Source organism: Macrosteles quadrilineatus, unplaced genomic scaffold (genome assembly GCF_028750875.1).
Source record: "Macrosteles quadrilineatus isolate MER2022 unplaced genomic scaffold, UCM_ALF_1.0 Scaffold_2__2_contigs__length_208266976, whole genome shotgun sequence".
Taxonomy (NCBI): Eukaryota; Metazoa; Arthropoda; class Insecta; order Hemiptera; family Cicadellidae; genus Macrosteles; species Macrosteles quadrilineatus.
The window spans coordinates 98439864-98456136 of record NW_026542595.1 but is presented as its reverse complement, the minus strand read 5'-3'; the positions used below and the strand labels follow the sequence as shown (position 1 = coordinate 98456136).

Genomic DNA, 16273 nt, shown 5'->3' with positions numbered 1-16273 from the left:
CTCTAGTAACTATTAAATATATGGAATTATTCTTACAAAAATCATTTTGAATTAATTTTCAATAGCCTTACTTTAGTTTTCAATTCTTATAAAAGCATAATTTGTCATGAATTAATTACTGTTTACTTACCGGAATTTGGATTCAAAAAATGATGCTATTCCCTAGCCCCGGTAACCACTACCGGAGTTGGGCAATAGCTTTCCCTAACCCCGGTAATACGTTCGTTACTATTAAAATCTATATATTTTAACAGAAATAGTTATTAAATTGCACATCTAACTCAAACTGCATACAGTAAATTACATACCTACTAATCTGAACAATTAAAAGAATCATACCTTTATTTTATCTATGTATGGGGGCGATATAAAAGAGAACAATCAAGTAAAGAATAACTTCCGAGTTCTCAGATGTTGTACAATCATTGATTGAACTATAAATACGGCAACGTAATTTCCCTGTGTTATTAAACTTTATTTTTCCAAAGGAGACATGCCGACGCCATCATCACGTCCTCCTAAGAAGAAGTACACTGCAGAAGACATCCAGAAGGCGATCGATGCTGTGAGACGAGAAGGGATGTCGGTGAATGCTGCAGCAAAATCTTTTGGTATTCCACAATCCACATTGCAGGACAAAGTAAGTGGAAAATATGCCGTTGAGTCCAAAGTTGGACGGCCGTCTGTCATAATGGGGAGTGGACGTGGCAAAATCGGGGTTTCCTGTCACAAGAGATCAACTAATCTCATCAGTTGGAAAGCTCGTAAAAGACCTGGACAGAGAAACACCCTTTGTTGAGTCGACCCCAGGAAAAAAGTGGTTCAATTTGTTCCTGAAGCGCCATCCCAAAATCGGTCAACGGGTTTCTCAGGCGTTGACCAAATCAAGGGGCAATGTAACGGAAGGTCAGATTCGGGAGTGGTTCAGGGAAGTCAGAGACTATATGGAGGAAAAGAACCTTCTGCCTGTTTTTTAAAACCCCAAGAGAATAATCAATACAGACGAATCAGCCTTTTACCTTTGCCCTAAAGGCAAAACCGTCCTAGCATAAAAAGGCCAAAAAAACATCCACTCCATCTCCGATAACAATGAAAAGGAGTGTCTGACTGTATTAGTAACGGCCAACGCTGATGGTGACTTGGCACCTCCAATGGTAGTTTACCCTTACGAAGGGTGCCAGCAGGCATTGTGAACAACAGCCCTGACTCATGGGGGATAGGAAAATCAGAGACGGGTTGGATGACCTGTGAAACTTTCTTTGAGTATATTGCTAATATTTTCCATCCATGGCTAGAATCAAACAACATCCCTGTCCCTGTTGTTTTGTTCCTAGATGGCCACACATCACACCTTACATACCACCTGACTGTGTTCTGCCAGGAGAAACAAATTGAACTTGTGGCACACACATCATGCAACCGATGGATGTTGCGGTCTTTGGCCCAATGAAATTTCTGTGGAAGAAGCACGTCCATAAGTGGAGATTAGACAACAACGGGAGGAAAATGAAGAGAGAAGAATTTGCTCCACTCCTCCAAAACGTTTTCCTCGAAATGACCAAAGAAACAGTTGCAAATGGGTTTGTGGCAACCGGTCTCAAAGATCTAAACCCAGATCAAATTAAGTATGAGAAGCTAATATCCAAAGGTTCTACTTTCGGCCAAAGCATTGCCACGAAAGAATCAAAGGCAACAGAAATAAGAAGCCATTTGAACTATGTTGAATCTAAGATTGGCAACTCAAAAGTAAGAATGTTTGCTTCCGGGGCCGTTGCTGGAGAAAGCCTTTTCAAGCTGTGGCAGGCCATCAATGATGACCTTAGACAAATCGAAGATGAAATAAAGACAACCAAACTATCAAAAACTAAGACCGCCAAAACTGAAAAAGCCCAGGAACTGAAAGAAGCAGCAGAAGAAGACAACGTTGACGGCGACCTGATTGAGATAAACAATTTAGCTGCGGCCAATGAAAATCAGGATGAAGTAGACGCGGTGAATATCATTCAGGAAATTGAAGATATTCTGGAAATTCAAGAAGAAATCCTGTCCACATCAGTAAAAATAACAGACAACTCAGTCACCACCATTAACCAAGAAGTGTTAGATATAGACCAAATTTGTAACTGCTTGGTCTTTTGCAATGACGAAAATGTCATAGAGGTAGATGTAGATGTCCATACCGAATCGTTGGCCAATGTTCTGCCACCATCTACTGTCATTGATGAACCTATGCCGAGCTGTTCGAATGCGTCCACAACCAATGTTCTGCCACCATCTACTGTCATTGATGAACCTATGCCGAGCTGTTCGAATGCGTCCACAACCAATGTTCTGCCATCAACTTCTAATATTCCCGTGCTAAGTTGTTCCACACCACAAAAAAAAAACAAAACAACAAAGTCATACAGTCACCGTTTAAAAGAAGCTTGTTTTGGCCCGAAGATACAACATCAGCAAAAAAAAAGAAAATCAAAAGAAAAAATTCCAGCAGTTGCTACAAGTCAACAATATAAGGAATACTTAAAGAAAAGAGAAGACGAGAAGAAGAAAAAGGAAGAGGAGAAGGAGACCGGAAGACTGATGAGAGAAGCCAAGAAACTAGTCAAAAAAGAACCATCTGGAACTTCAAAGAAAAGCACCAAGAGACAGAAGAAAGATTCGTCATCTGACTCTGAAGATGGAAGCGAACACGACTATTTAAACACAACTCCCGAGCCACTGTCAGAAGATGAGTTAAATAACCTTACGGTTAATACATGGGTTGTGGTTCCCAGTAGCGGCTAGCCCATAAGGACTCTCGGACGCCGCCCTCCCAACAATACAGAAATCAATATTTTTTTTATTTATGTAATAAAAAAAAAATATGTCGTAATTAAAATTAAATTACAATTACTTACGACTACTTAATCAATATGATAATAATATGAAATGAAATAGTTTTAAATTTTGAATCCAGTAATGACTGTTTTGCGATAGTCGCTTTCATAATGTGGATTGCGGACGGCGGCAACCTCCGTCCCAAACTCAATGCATGTAGTCTTATGGTAGAAACACCTAACAGCGCTGAGGGTGCCGTGACGTCATTCCAATGCTTTACAATAGGGACTCTGGGGCAGAGTCCAAAGCTGCGCGCGCATCCATAAATCAGGGCAGCCACCCTAAACTGGATAATTCTGCATCACACACGATTAGGATAGGAAGAACCATGTTGGCAGCGCTGGAGCCATCATCCACACTGTCACTACCATAAACATTAACTAACCTCACTTCTTTCCATGTCCATGACCACAGTTCAGTTATAGTTTAGTGCCAAACGACCTGTTGTTTTGTGATCAATAGTGTTTAGTGATAGTGATGGAGGCGTAAGGAAGGCAGCGGTAGTTTGTTGAAGATTGAAAGAGCTAAGTAGAAATTATTAATAGTTATACTTAATTGATTGAGTTAGTTAGTTGGTATCTTTGAGTCAATAAGTTACGTCTGTAGTTTTAGTATAGGCTAACCTAATCAACCCGAAAACTAAGTAAACTAACCATAGGTAAAGTGACTCGGGCAATTTTAGTTATAGTTACTTATTATTAGTCTTAATAAGTTATTACGGGTAAATTTGCCGTGGGTTGAAGGCCTAAATCTAAATACTAATGGACGGCGGCATTTCGTTGTCGTCGACGGCTAACGTCACTAACGAAGTTAGCCTGATTATCAATGAAGGGATAAAAAATATTGACCACAGAATTTCTTTGAAGAAATTAGGACCTCCTAGACCTTTCATGAACATAAACCAAATTCAAAACAGTTCAAAGAATAAGAATAGCTTCACACGGAAATTTTCGCCACATATGTACAATCATGCAGATTGGCTATGTGGTTGTTCAATTAAAAATTCATTTTTCTGCTACACTTGTTTGGTCATGGGGGTTCAAGATAGAGCATGGACTGTAGACGGCATTTCAGACCTTAAACATCTACTGGAAAAAGTAAAAAAACACAAAACAAGTGAAAAACACATAAATGCGTCAATAGAATATGCTGTTTTAGGTAAAGTTGATATTAGATGCCAATTGGACAATGCATATAGGTTAAGAATACAAAAACAAAATGAAGATGTTTCGAAAAATCGATACATTCTAAGTAAGCTAATTGATGCAATTAAATTTTGTGGAGCGTTTGAATTAGCATTACGAGGACATGATGAACGCGAAAATTCAAAAAATCCTGGCATATTTCGTGGTTTGGTTAACCTTATGGCGGAGCTGGATGTAACATTGCAACAGCACATAAATCAAACAAATAACCGAGTGTTTTTGGGTCTGTCTAAAACCATACAGAACGAGTTATTGGACTCAATATATTACGTTTGTCTGCAAATGATTCGTGACGAATTGACACAAACCGACTATGTTGCTATTGAAGCCGACGAAACAACAGACTGTGCCACTTTATCCCAACTAGTATTTGTTATTAGGTACGAGCTGAATGGCACGATTCACGAGCGATTTATCACTTTTATTAGACCAAAAGGCCATGATGCAGAATCAGTTAGCGAAACAATTTTTGAAGTATTAGAGCAATTAAACCTCGACAAAAATCCTGATAAAGTCATTGCCCAGAGCTACGATGGGGCTTCCGTAATGAGTGGCCAACACACGGGAGTACAAGCCCGTGTAAAATCTAAATATAAGAATGCAAATTTTGTCCACTGTTACGCACATCAATTAAACTTAATCATTGAACGCAGTGCTACACAAAATAAGCAGGTTAAGATATTCTTCAGTAATATCGAGGGGTTTTCATCATTCTTTTCCCAGTCAACAAAGAGAACTGCAGTTCTCGATGAGATAGTAAAACGTCGTATTCCAAAAAGCTCAGGTACTCGGTGGAATTTTAAATCCAGAATTGTAAGCACAATTTTTAATTATCAAAGAGAGTTGGAGGAATGTTTAAGTTACATACTCGACGATGACACCAATGACTATGCCACAATAAATAAAGCTGTTGGCCTAAGAAGTATTCTAAAAGACGAAGACTTTATTTTCTGGCTGGACTTTTTCAATCAAATACTGCCCCACAGTGACATTCTGTACAACCAACTGCAGCAAACAACAATTGATTGCGTCAAGGCGTTTAAGTTTGTCGGCGATTTCAAAACTGTGGTAGATCGCGTAAGAAACTCGACCATGTTAGATCAACCGAGAGATAGTGAACCCGAATCGAGCAAAAAGCGGAGAAGACACGACGATCAAAAACGCGTCGTCGCAAAGGAAGTGTGTGACATAATTACGTCGGGAATTGATGACCGTTTTACGTTTGTAAATCATTTGTCCGCGGCAAAACTGTTTCAGCCAAGTTTGTTTGGGGAGTTTAAAACCAAGTTTCCCGAAAAAGAGTTACAAGCTGCTGCGGAACTATTTAGCCTAAATAAAACTGAATTGAAACAGGAGTTAAATGTTATTTACAATAGGGATGATTTTTCAACGGCCACAGGGTCATTAAGACTACTCAACTTTGTCTATGACAACAACCTCAAAGATGTGCTTCCAGAGTCAATCAAACTTTTAAAAATCATAAGCACAATACCTATGACTACTTCGGAAAGTGAACGTTGTTTCTCTACTTTGAAACGAATTAAAACGTTTACCAGGAGTACCATGAAACAAGACAGACTTAGTGCGCTTGCTATGTGTTCTATCGAAAAAAAGCTGTTGTCAACTTTAAACTTCAACGAAAAAGTAATAGATCACTTCGCCGGGCAGAAAGAAAGGAGGATGGATTTCACATTCAAACAGTACAATTAAAGTTAGGCCTTATCCTCATGGTATGGTTTTCTACTCATATTGCCGTGAATGCCGTGGATGTTTTAATATAAAATACAATTAGTCAAGCCTTACCCTCATGGTTTGGTTTTCTATTCGTTATTGCCGTGGGTGTTTAAATTATACAATTCAATCAATGGCCTTACCGTTTGGTTATCTACTCATTATTGCCGTGGATTTTTTACTATTAAATTATCAATTGTTAGTTATATTTTCAATACAGTGTAGTCCCGTTTTACAAGGCCGTAGGCAGGGAGGGGGGTTAGAGGGTCAAACCCCTCCCCCAAAATTCCGAAATTGAGCAGTACAAATTAAAACTAGGTTTAAAAAGTTGAATTATGAAATAGAAACCACAATAGAGGATTAATTGTTATGTTTTGCAATATCTATTCATATTTAATATAGGCCTAGTTATATTAGGATAATAAATCTGATCTATTAAATAAATTGGTAAAAACTATTTAAAAAATATACTTTACTTTACTCTACTTATGTCTATTTGCTCATGCATGACAAACAACAGGTGAAATGGGAGTTTTTGGACTATTATTGGACACAGTTTTAGGCGTTAAAATTGCTTCAGAAAGTCACCAAACGGCTTTAAAAATTTAAAAATTTTTCCGGGGGAGGACCCCCGGACCCCCCTCTTCTGTTGGGGGGTGCTCCACACCCCCCAAACCCCCCGGAGCCCCCCCCTAGACTAGGTCCTAGAGCCGCCACTGGTGGTTCCCTACGTGGTAAATGATACCAAAGAATATTTTGTTGGTCAAATAAGATCCAATCAAAATGGGACTCTTTCAATTACATTCTTAACAAAGAAAGGAAATAAGTTCGTATGGCCACAAGATCCTGACGTCGACAATGACGTGCCTACAAGTGACATTGTAAAGATTTTGTCCCCACCCAACCTGGAAGGAAGAGGCTTTTTTACTTTGATTGAAAAGTTACCTTAGTATTACGAAGCTGCCTTCCTCACCAAAGAACTTAATATAATATGTTTGAAAAAAAAAAACTGATTGCTAGCGACCATCCACTATGTTGATGTTGAACGCTGTTTTAGTTTTAATATGAATTACTGTATGTATAGCTTATTTTATATTCTTGTGTATTAAGTAATATTTTATGTATTTTAAACTGTATTAATTTTATGTAAGTATTTTAACGGTTTCATGTTTTATGTATTCAACTGTTTTATTGACTCTGTAATGTATATAGTTAGTGTATAGTATATAGTTAGTAATTTTGTTCCATCGTCATTCATTTACTTATGGTGGTTACCAATTTCTTGTGGTTGTGAGTGTTACATAACATGACTTGTATTTTTATGTGTGTATGTTTTATATATTTTTTTGTTCAATCTATATACTTATTTAATACGCAAGCAGGTTTTTTGTGACAATTACTCTTCCGAAACTACTGAACCGATTGACATGTTTTTGGTGTCATTGGAAAGAACGTGACGTGAAGTTGTGCAGGAAACTTTCTTTTTATGGAAATAATTAGAGAGTTAGGCCCTGGGACCCTTTAAAGTTTCGTATTCCTCCATAAGATTAACATGGGAAACAAAAATTGTTATGAAACTCCAGCTGTTGACAGAAATTAAAAGTGAGAAGAAGAAAACATGTTAATTGTAAACAGTCAATAAGTTTGCTACAAACATTTACTAACTTGGTTGAATTGTGATATTTACCAAATTTTAATTTGGGTTGGTGCAAATATTACAATGGAAAAAATCGAGAGAGCCTTGATTAAATGATATAATCTGTTATGTACATTGTGAGTATTTCCATAATCTTTTAGTCGAATCTTTTTAATCCATCAGAAACTATGACTGTTATTCGTTTAAAAATAACACCTGTAATACTTAGAAATTGCTCGAATTCGAGCAACGGGGACAGTAGTTGTTTTAATTTAGCGTAACTCAGATCAAAGGTTAGCCAACAACCAACATAAAAGTGATGGAAGACTTAAATACTTTAACTTAAGTTAAGTTTTTAAAGTTTTTATGCAATGTTTTCTATGAAATTGTAAGACTGAAATTGTAAGACATGTTTGCCATTTGTATGCATTAAATTCTGTCTTAACTTACCTTTTGTTATAATACTATAAACAAACACGTCTTTTTATTAACTTCCTCTTTGCAACTGGTATTTGACAGTCTTTGCCAAGGACATGTCACAGATTAGCAATGGGTTGGAGGTTTTAACGTAGTAAGTACTCAAATAACATTAATCAGCTGTGCAATCTAATATTTTACGTACGTAGAGACATCATTGATCATTAGGAAATAAATTAAAACTCAACTTTGCTTTGAACAATTGGGGCTCAAAAGATGACAAAAAAATAATTTAATTAATCCCAGACCATAACACTTATCTGTTTGTTTTTTTCCATTGAGTGGTATTAAGTACTATCCTGCTATTGAGTGGTATTATTATTATTGATTTGTCTTTAACAAATGATCACGTAGGGTAGTAGAGATATTTTATCCTTAGTAGAAACTCATTTTGTAGCATAAAACCGGTCGGTGTCAAGGTTACCGAAATTAGGAATGTAAAAACCGGAATTAGGATTTTGTGAGGATTTTGAAAGGTACAACAAAATAACACAAAACAAACATAATTGTATAAATATATTTAATGTTGATGCCTGAAATTAACTCCTATGAGACTGAAAAAAAAAATAAAATCATCACACATTATTACCTACTAAATCAAAAGTATAACCTAATATTAGCAAAACACCTCCCAGATAACCAAGACCTATCGGAGTTTGGGTGATTTACCTTAATGTTGTATGTGTGCTCATAAGTTATGAGTTATTAACTTAACCATGCATCTTAACTTAACCTAATTGCACTTAACTTGTACATTCTTAAGAGCAATTTTGAAAAAAAAAAAGTTCTGGAAGACGACCCCCGGACACCCCGGTCAGTCATGGGTCAGGTACTTAGGCCTATCAATTAAAAATTAAGCCCTGCATGAAACCAACCTAAAACGCACACACAAAAATGTTCTAACTGGTATTTCTATGCTTGGGTAGGAAACAGGGACGTAACTAGGGGGGGGGACTCGGGGCATGAGCCCCGGGCGCCAGTTATTGGGGGCGCCAACACGGGCACAGATTATTTCAAACAAAAATTGTTGAAAATATTTTTAATCCGCCTTGTGTTGTTAAAGAAAATCATTATATTTTTTATTTTTATATAAGTCTAAGAAAGTCAAAGTGAAATGATGAATGCTATCTGACTATTATTATACTGTTTAAAACGGTCCCTATGAACTTGTACGGAGCGAGTATGAGGATGAGCATACTGCGTTGTCTGTCGTCGATGAGTCACTAGGACGGCGCCGGCGCAGCATTATAAAACTTCCACCCTCCTCCCGGCAACTACCTACCCCTCAGCTCCCCATCCCTCACACCAGTCACCACACACACACATACCACAAACATACAACACTAACACATTGTTGTTCAAAGGTTTATTGCGGACATTTTCCATCACGATAGTAAAAAACAATACACAACGTTTCGGGATCTGGAATCTGATACCGTCCTCAGGTGAAAAAACTTAACTAACACATTACAACTAACAATACAACAAACGCCCAACCTAAGTTGGAATACACTACAGGAGAGAAGACATTAGCCACTATAGATATGACGTCACCACACCTTTAGCCATTGTCCCTCCCGTATGCCCATTCCTTAACACATTGACGCTTGCTGGTCTGACCCATCGATATACAACACGTCTGACCTTGACTAACTGCGAATCATGTTGCCCGGGTGCTGAATAGCCTAGTTACGTCCCTGGTAGGAAAGAGTTAACATGTTCGCTACTACGGACATTCCGAAATGTCAAACGGGCCACGGCGCCAGGAGCTAGGAACGTTCATTGTTGTTAAATGTTGCCATGAATCAGCCAGCTTGTCACAAGCGTCCTATATTTCTTTGCAGCTTTTGGGGACGTACTTTTCTGACAATAAAAAATATAGTTTCCCAAAATTACCACCAGGGTCGTTTAGAACAGGGCTTTGTCCCAACTCCTTCCTGCTAGAAAGCGATACTACTTTACCCACTGCAACCTAGGTAGTGCTGCTATCTATCAGAATCACTTTGCACTATGTCTAAAGCCAGTTTTATTGCAGAACATTGCCATCCAGTATAACTACTGTTGTTTTTACTGTAATTCAGTGTATCGGCAGCAATGTTTACGCAGCGGTGAGCGTTGGTTCAGCTCCTGGCGCCGTCCCGGCATCTAGCGGTCAGCAGCGGACATGTTAAAATACATCTTAATCGCTCCCTATCTCAGAGAAAAGAGTTAAATGATAATTACCTCAGCTTTTAGACAGCTTCTCATTCGTCTATCTTCGTCATTACATTGGCCAAAAAACTTTAAAAATGGATTCTGCAACAAACAAAATTATTCATTGGCTACCTTGGGATGCAAAAATTATATTAGGTAGGCCTAGGCCTTTTTTGTAAAAGGTATGCCTACTGAATAGTTGGCCTAGGCCTACCATTGCTCAAATAATATGATTTCATAAGTTTGATTAAACAAAAGGTTTGTGAAATTAAACGAAACTGAGCTAAATTCAACACATGTTCTTTGGTGATTCCTCACCGTCAAGGCATTTATCGTAGGGCCTAAGTTTAATCTACACCTAGGCCTATGTTTATAGTGTTGTCCTAGGACCTACCGTTTCATGACATTCCTGCAGTTTTGCTATTAACAAATTGCACTTTTCTGAATGTAAATGAGGGGATAAATCTGAATGCATACTAAAACGCGACAATATTTTTCCACCCTTTTCAGAAATCCGAAACAGAAATATTCAATTCATTAAGACGAGTTTATTGTATTACATAAGTATATAACCTAACCTAACCTCTTAGTTGATCGTTCTGGAGATTTTCACTTTCGACTTTCACGTTCAGCAGCTGGCTTGACTGAAGAAGAAAAACAATAACATGTATATTTTTTCCCCCTTCTCATTGCCTCTAAGGTAGTCTGTTAGTGCTTACCCATGAGACCACGATGTCTCCATGGTGGTCCAATAATCATGGTGGCGTGTCATGGTGCTAATCTCATAATGCCTAGACTTCTCATCCCATTGTAAATTTTGAAGCACATTTTTCGTGTCTAGTTCATGTACTGTTTGGTTATATAACTAGGGAACATGTTATTGTTTATGATTAGATCGTATTATTTGGTTAAACGAGGTTTTAAATCGCTGTAATAACGGGAAACAAATTGTAAACAAAACACGACCTCTACAGAAAACCGTACAGAACTAACAATAAAATTGTATTCAGCTGTTCCATAAGGATGAGAAATCTACTAAGGGAGTATGTTTTATCATAGACAATCAGGGTGAGGATGAAATATCTATAATCTATCGATAATCCCTGACAGGCACTCAGCAGACGCCATAGAAGCAAGTGTCCAGATCGTTTTAGATGGTTGGAATATATCAGATAAGGTAACCACCATTATCACTGCCAATGGGTCTAACGTCAAAAAGGCTGTTTACAGACCTATTTATGATAGGTACAACCGTGAAGGTACATTATATTTTTCTGGTTAGCTTAAAATATATTCCGTATTCTATATACACCCGTAACCTTATACACACATAAAATCCAGTAGTTCTGATATTTTGATGACTTGTTTGAGATTTTATCCCAAGGAAAAATCCATGTTTATATGAGCTTGAGCGCCAGACCATAGATAAAACATACTCCCTTCCAAACTTAGCCTTATCATAAGTCGAAAACATTTCAAAATTTACGAATTAATTTTTAGTGTTTTTCCTGAAGTACGACTGTCCGCGCAGAATTGATAGATACTGAAGGCCTACAGTACTGTATCGCTCCTCCAAAACGGCCAGTTAGATTTTACGGAGAGACACATGAAAGGAAATATTGACAAATTGTATGTTACGAAGTTACAAATCTTTACATAGGTTGTTATAATTTATAATGGGAAATATCAGTGTTTTGTTGACAATGTCTGAGTAAATCCCATAGCGATTATTACAAATTATCTGAAATCCGTGTCAGCTTCAAATTAGCGTATATGAGAGCTATACACGAACACATGCGTCAAGCTTCATAAATTTAACATTATATTTTTTTTTTTTGTTCATTTTGTGAACATTTGTTAACTTTGGAACTCTCACGCATTCTTCCGGAAGATTTTAAATTTTGTGTTTTAAATTTTATCGGTTCTAAATGTTGGTAGGAATACGACAGTAAGTTTGATGGAATAAAATAGCTGTCGAGATACATTTTATTAATACGTTAAATTTTGGACGAGTTACAAAAGAGCCACAAAAAAAACTAGAGGATGTTACCCCCCCCATAATTTTAACAAAATTCGTGGACTAACAACTCAAAATATTTTTCTAGGTTATCCGTTGGTAATTAAAGAACAAGATTCAACCACTATTCATAACCACGAAGACAACGAACTTAAGTACGCAAACCATTAGAGTCCAACAGTTGCAAGAGGAACCACGAAGGCAACGAACTTAAGTACGCAAGACAATTATTGTCCAACAGTTGCAAAAGGAAGGCGCAAGATGATTTATACAGCAAACCTTGTAAATGTACAAAAAATAGAATCTTGCAGCAACAAGGAAACTGAAATAGATTTATCCAACATGCGCAAAGTGATGGATTAAGCTTGCAGAAAAATCTGCCGCCCTTACCGAAGAGCATTGAGGAGACACAGGAACAGCTAGACGAATTGAGCATCTTCTTGTAAATGATATCGAGAAGAAAATTGTTATTTTTGGTTGTAAAACAAATGTAGACGAAATATAAAAACCACTTTAACGGTTTTGATGGACGGCACTTTTGAATACTGCTGCCTATTTTTTAAACAGCTTTTCACAATAATTATTGTGAAAAACAGACATTATGTTCCGGCCTCGTTTTGTCTCCTTTCCAAGAAAAAGGAGTCTACATACGAGTGCCTCTTTCAGTAAATAAGGATTATGATCGGAAATAATTCTCTGACAGAAATAATCGTCGACTTAGAAATCGCCATTCATAATGCACTGAAGAAAACTTGGCCAAGAGTGTACATATTTGGTTGTCGGTTCCAGCTGACGCAAAGTTGGTGACATTATATTCAACTTTACAATACTATTTTTCTCGTTCTAGAACATTATATACATACACTACACTGCAGGACATCGATGTGTAATTTGACTTTGGAAGAGAGGGTGAGAACTGATTTCGCCTAGGCCTAATGCGGGTGAAAAATTTGTAAGGATGGACGGATCCCAAATATTTTCTAAAACCTAATATTTTACCGACCGCATGCAAGTGGCAGGAGTATATTTGAAAAGAAAAACTAAAACGGCGACTAAAGTTAGTTGTGCCTTTTTACCAATCAACAAATTAAAAATAATAATGTTCATTCAGCCTAATGTCCTGTTAGACGAAACCATAATCTGTCCCTCCCAAAATGTGAAGTTCCTTGGAGTACTCCTTGATGAAAATCTCAGATTTCATCAACATATTGAGCAAGTAGTAAAAAGGGTTTCGGTAGGTATTTTCACGCTTCGAATGCTCCGACAAACAGCCAACTCCGATGTTCTCCTGTCTGCATACTACGGGCTCATCTATCCCTATCTGACATACGCCATTCCTGTATGGGGTTGTGAAACCCAAAGAACTCTGTTTTTGTTCAGACTCCAGAGGAAGGCGATCCGTATTGTGTTCCCCCTTCCAAAACGTCACTCCTGCAAAGAAATATTCAGATCATTCAGAATCCTTACCTTTCCATCCATCTATCTATATTCTGGAAACGTTGTCATTCGCTAAGAAAAACATATCATCTTTCACCACTCCAGTCAACCACAGATATTCTTTCCGGAACACTTCAAACCTTGCCACTCCCCGTCATTCAACTGCATTTTTCCAGAGGCACTTTTACTACAATGCTGTGCAACTCTTCAATAACCTCCCTTTCCCATTACAGGCTGAACAGGATGTGGGTAAATTTAGAAGGGAGTTAAAGTCCATCCTTTACTTTTACTTGTTGGCACATGTTGAATTAACTTGAGTTAACTTAATTGAGTGGTTGTTTGTAAGTACTTTAGTTGTTTTCACTGTAAGATAATCAATATGTTTTATGAATTAAGATTAATTTGACTTGGCTAATGCATGTATATGTTGATCTGGCCTAATAAATGACTTATTGACTTATTAATAAGGGCAGAATGATGTCATGGTTATATACCGTAGGAATGTGGAGGAGCTGGTGTCCCTAGGTCTTAGGTATTGGTATGACATTCCCTAATATGTGAGTCATGCGCAAGGGGAGATAAGGGTGGGTGTGTGGTGTGTTCACATCTAGTTTGTTTTCGCTTAGTAAGTTAAAGTTTATTAAGTACATATTTTTTAATTATAAAAATTATATCATTATAAATGTACAATAACATATTTTTTTGTAAATTAACGAAATCTAACTTATTTTCCATGCAAAACCATTATAATATGTAATTACAAAAAATGTAGGTGCTTGTTAATATTTATTGTATTGAATCTAACACACGGTCCAAAAGACAATAATTGTTGTAAGTGCTATGCTAACTTGAAATGTTGTAATTGTTTGGCTCTTTATCATATATATTATACCCCCGCCGCAGCAAACCTGCCGACTAAGCTAATTTCCATTTGCCTGGATTGATTTTGCATCTTTAAGACTGTCAACCACCCTCTATTATATTTATCCCCAATAGGCTAAGCACTTCAGAGACTTTTTTGCAAATAGTGTATTAATTCCCTTACAAGTAACTACAACCCATAATTAATTTGTCACAAACGGATAAAAACTACACTGTAAACTCAAAAATCTGTCAGGGGCCCGACCCTGAGCCCGGACGCCAACGCTCAGCTCAGCTGAAGTATAATTCGTTTAAAACGTTAGTCTTGCTTATCAAACCATGCAGCCTTACAGTTTGTGATAATGTAGTGTCTGCTCTGACAAGAGAGGTATTATTAATTTTCGTAAATATTCACGCACAGATGATGCATTTCTTGCTAAGTTAAAAATAGTGACTTAATACTGTAAATCATAAAACGTTTGTATAATGTATTGTGACAGTATTTTTCATTGATAACTATTTTTCGTAGTAATTTTTTTTTTTTAGTTTTTTACATCGTATTAAAGTTAGTGTGTCGACTTTATACCATTGTGAATTTACGAATTTATTATTTTAACTTCGACCATTTTGCCAAATTTTGATACTATTCCGTCCTTAAGTATTTCTTTTGTAAGATATTTTATTTCGTAAATAATAAGTTTGTATTTGTCATTTTATATATGGTTTTTTATTGTAGTCTAAATTAGGGGCTATGGCCCCTATAGGCCACTAGTTTTTATTTAAACTGTAAAGGTTGTTTCGAAGAAATATTATTTTGATTGTTTTAATTCGATATTCCTTGGGGTCTCGCTAGTTCCTTCCGAGCGAGAATCATAATTCCTAACGAATCCCGAATCCAAATAAAAACTCCTGTGAGGTGTCCCAAAGTCCAACCACAGGACATCCATACCTCCTTCATTCTCTAAACGGTATTAGGGCGACATATTATATAAATCTTATATTTTCAATTTTATAAAATTTAATTAATTGCGAGAAATCAAGTTATTATATTTTTTTTGACAGTAGATTAATACGATACATAAAGATACAGTTTTTTTTTTTTTTTTTTTTTTGTCCTAAGGACGCTAGGCACGAGCCTGGGATTGTTTTTCACATTACTTCAGGCTAGACCTAGGGGTTGCGGCATTATCACTTGGATAAAATCCATTGGTGACTTGGCGGGGATCGAACCCGGGACCTCAGGGACTGAAGTCCCGCGCTCTAACCACTACGCCAGCTCGCTCCCCCCTATAAAGATACAGTAACGTCAAGTTAGTTCACGTTTTCTTTCAAATACGGTTAAACGAGTTAGGTTAGATTAGTCGGCTACGAGGGGCTACCTTGTAACATTTCCTTGGGAACTCATTTAGTCCAACCGGGTGAGTTCCAGAAGCCTGTCTAACCTACAATAACTTCCTTGGGACAACCCGTACACCTTCCACGGGTAGGCCACCCCGATCCTTCCTAACCAAACTTACAAGTTAGTCCCGTAGTTTCCTTCGGTATCGGATAACTTACCAAAGTATAGGGTTTATTTTTCCTTTGTATCGGAGTGAAATTTCATTAGGTTCTACCTTAAGGATATCATAGAAGTAGACACTCCACGGGTGAGGTATTTTGATTTTGTATTTAAACTAGTGTTATTGTAACTGGTTATAGCATCATTTGTCTAGCTTTTATACTAGCTATAAACTGCTAGAGTAAGTATTGTCATTTATTTTCTATTATTATTTAACCACTGATGTATGCAAATCGACGCTCTGTCCTCGAGATTATGCAAAGCTTATGCAAATTATTTTT

General features: G+C 37.2%; 1 protein-coding gene across 1 annotated transcript in view; it reads right to left on the bottom strand.

Moving 5' to 3' along the window:
• LOC128985623 (protein Abitram) overlaps positions 1-10730 on the bottom strand; it is a 301921-nt gene extending 291191 nt beyond the window's left edge. Inside the window, exons 1-2 of the mRNA XM_054405324.1 lie at positions 10514-10730; positions 10150-10221 (exon numbers count right to left, since the gene is read on the bottom strand). The gene's annotated coding sequence lies outside the window, so the exon portion shown is untranslated. The remainder of the gene's footprint in view (positions 1-10149; positions 10222-10513) is intronic.
• Positions 10731-16273: the final 5543 nt, after the last annotated feature.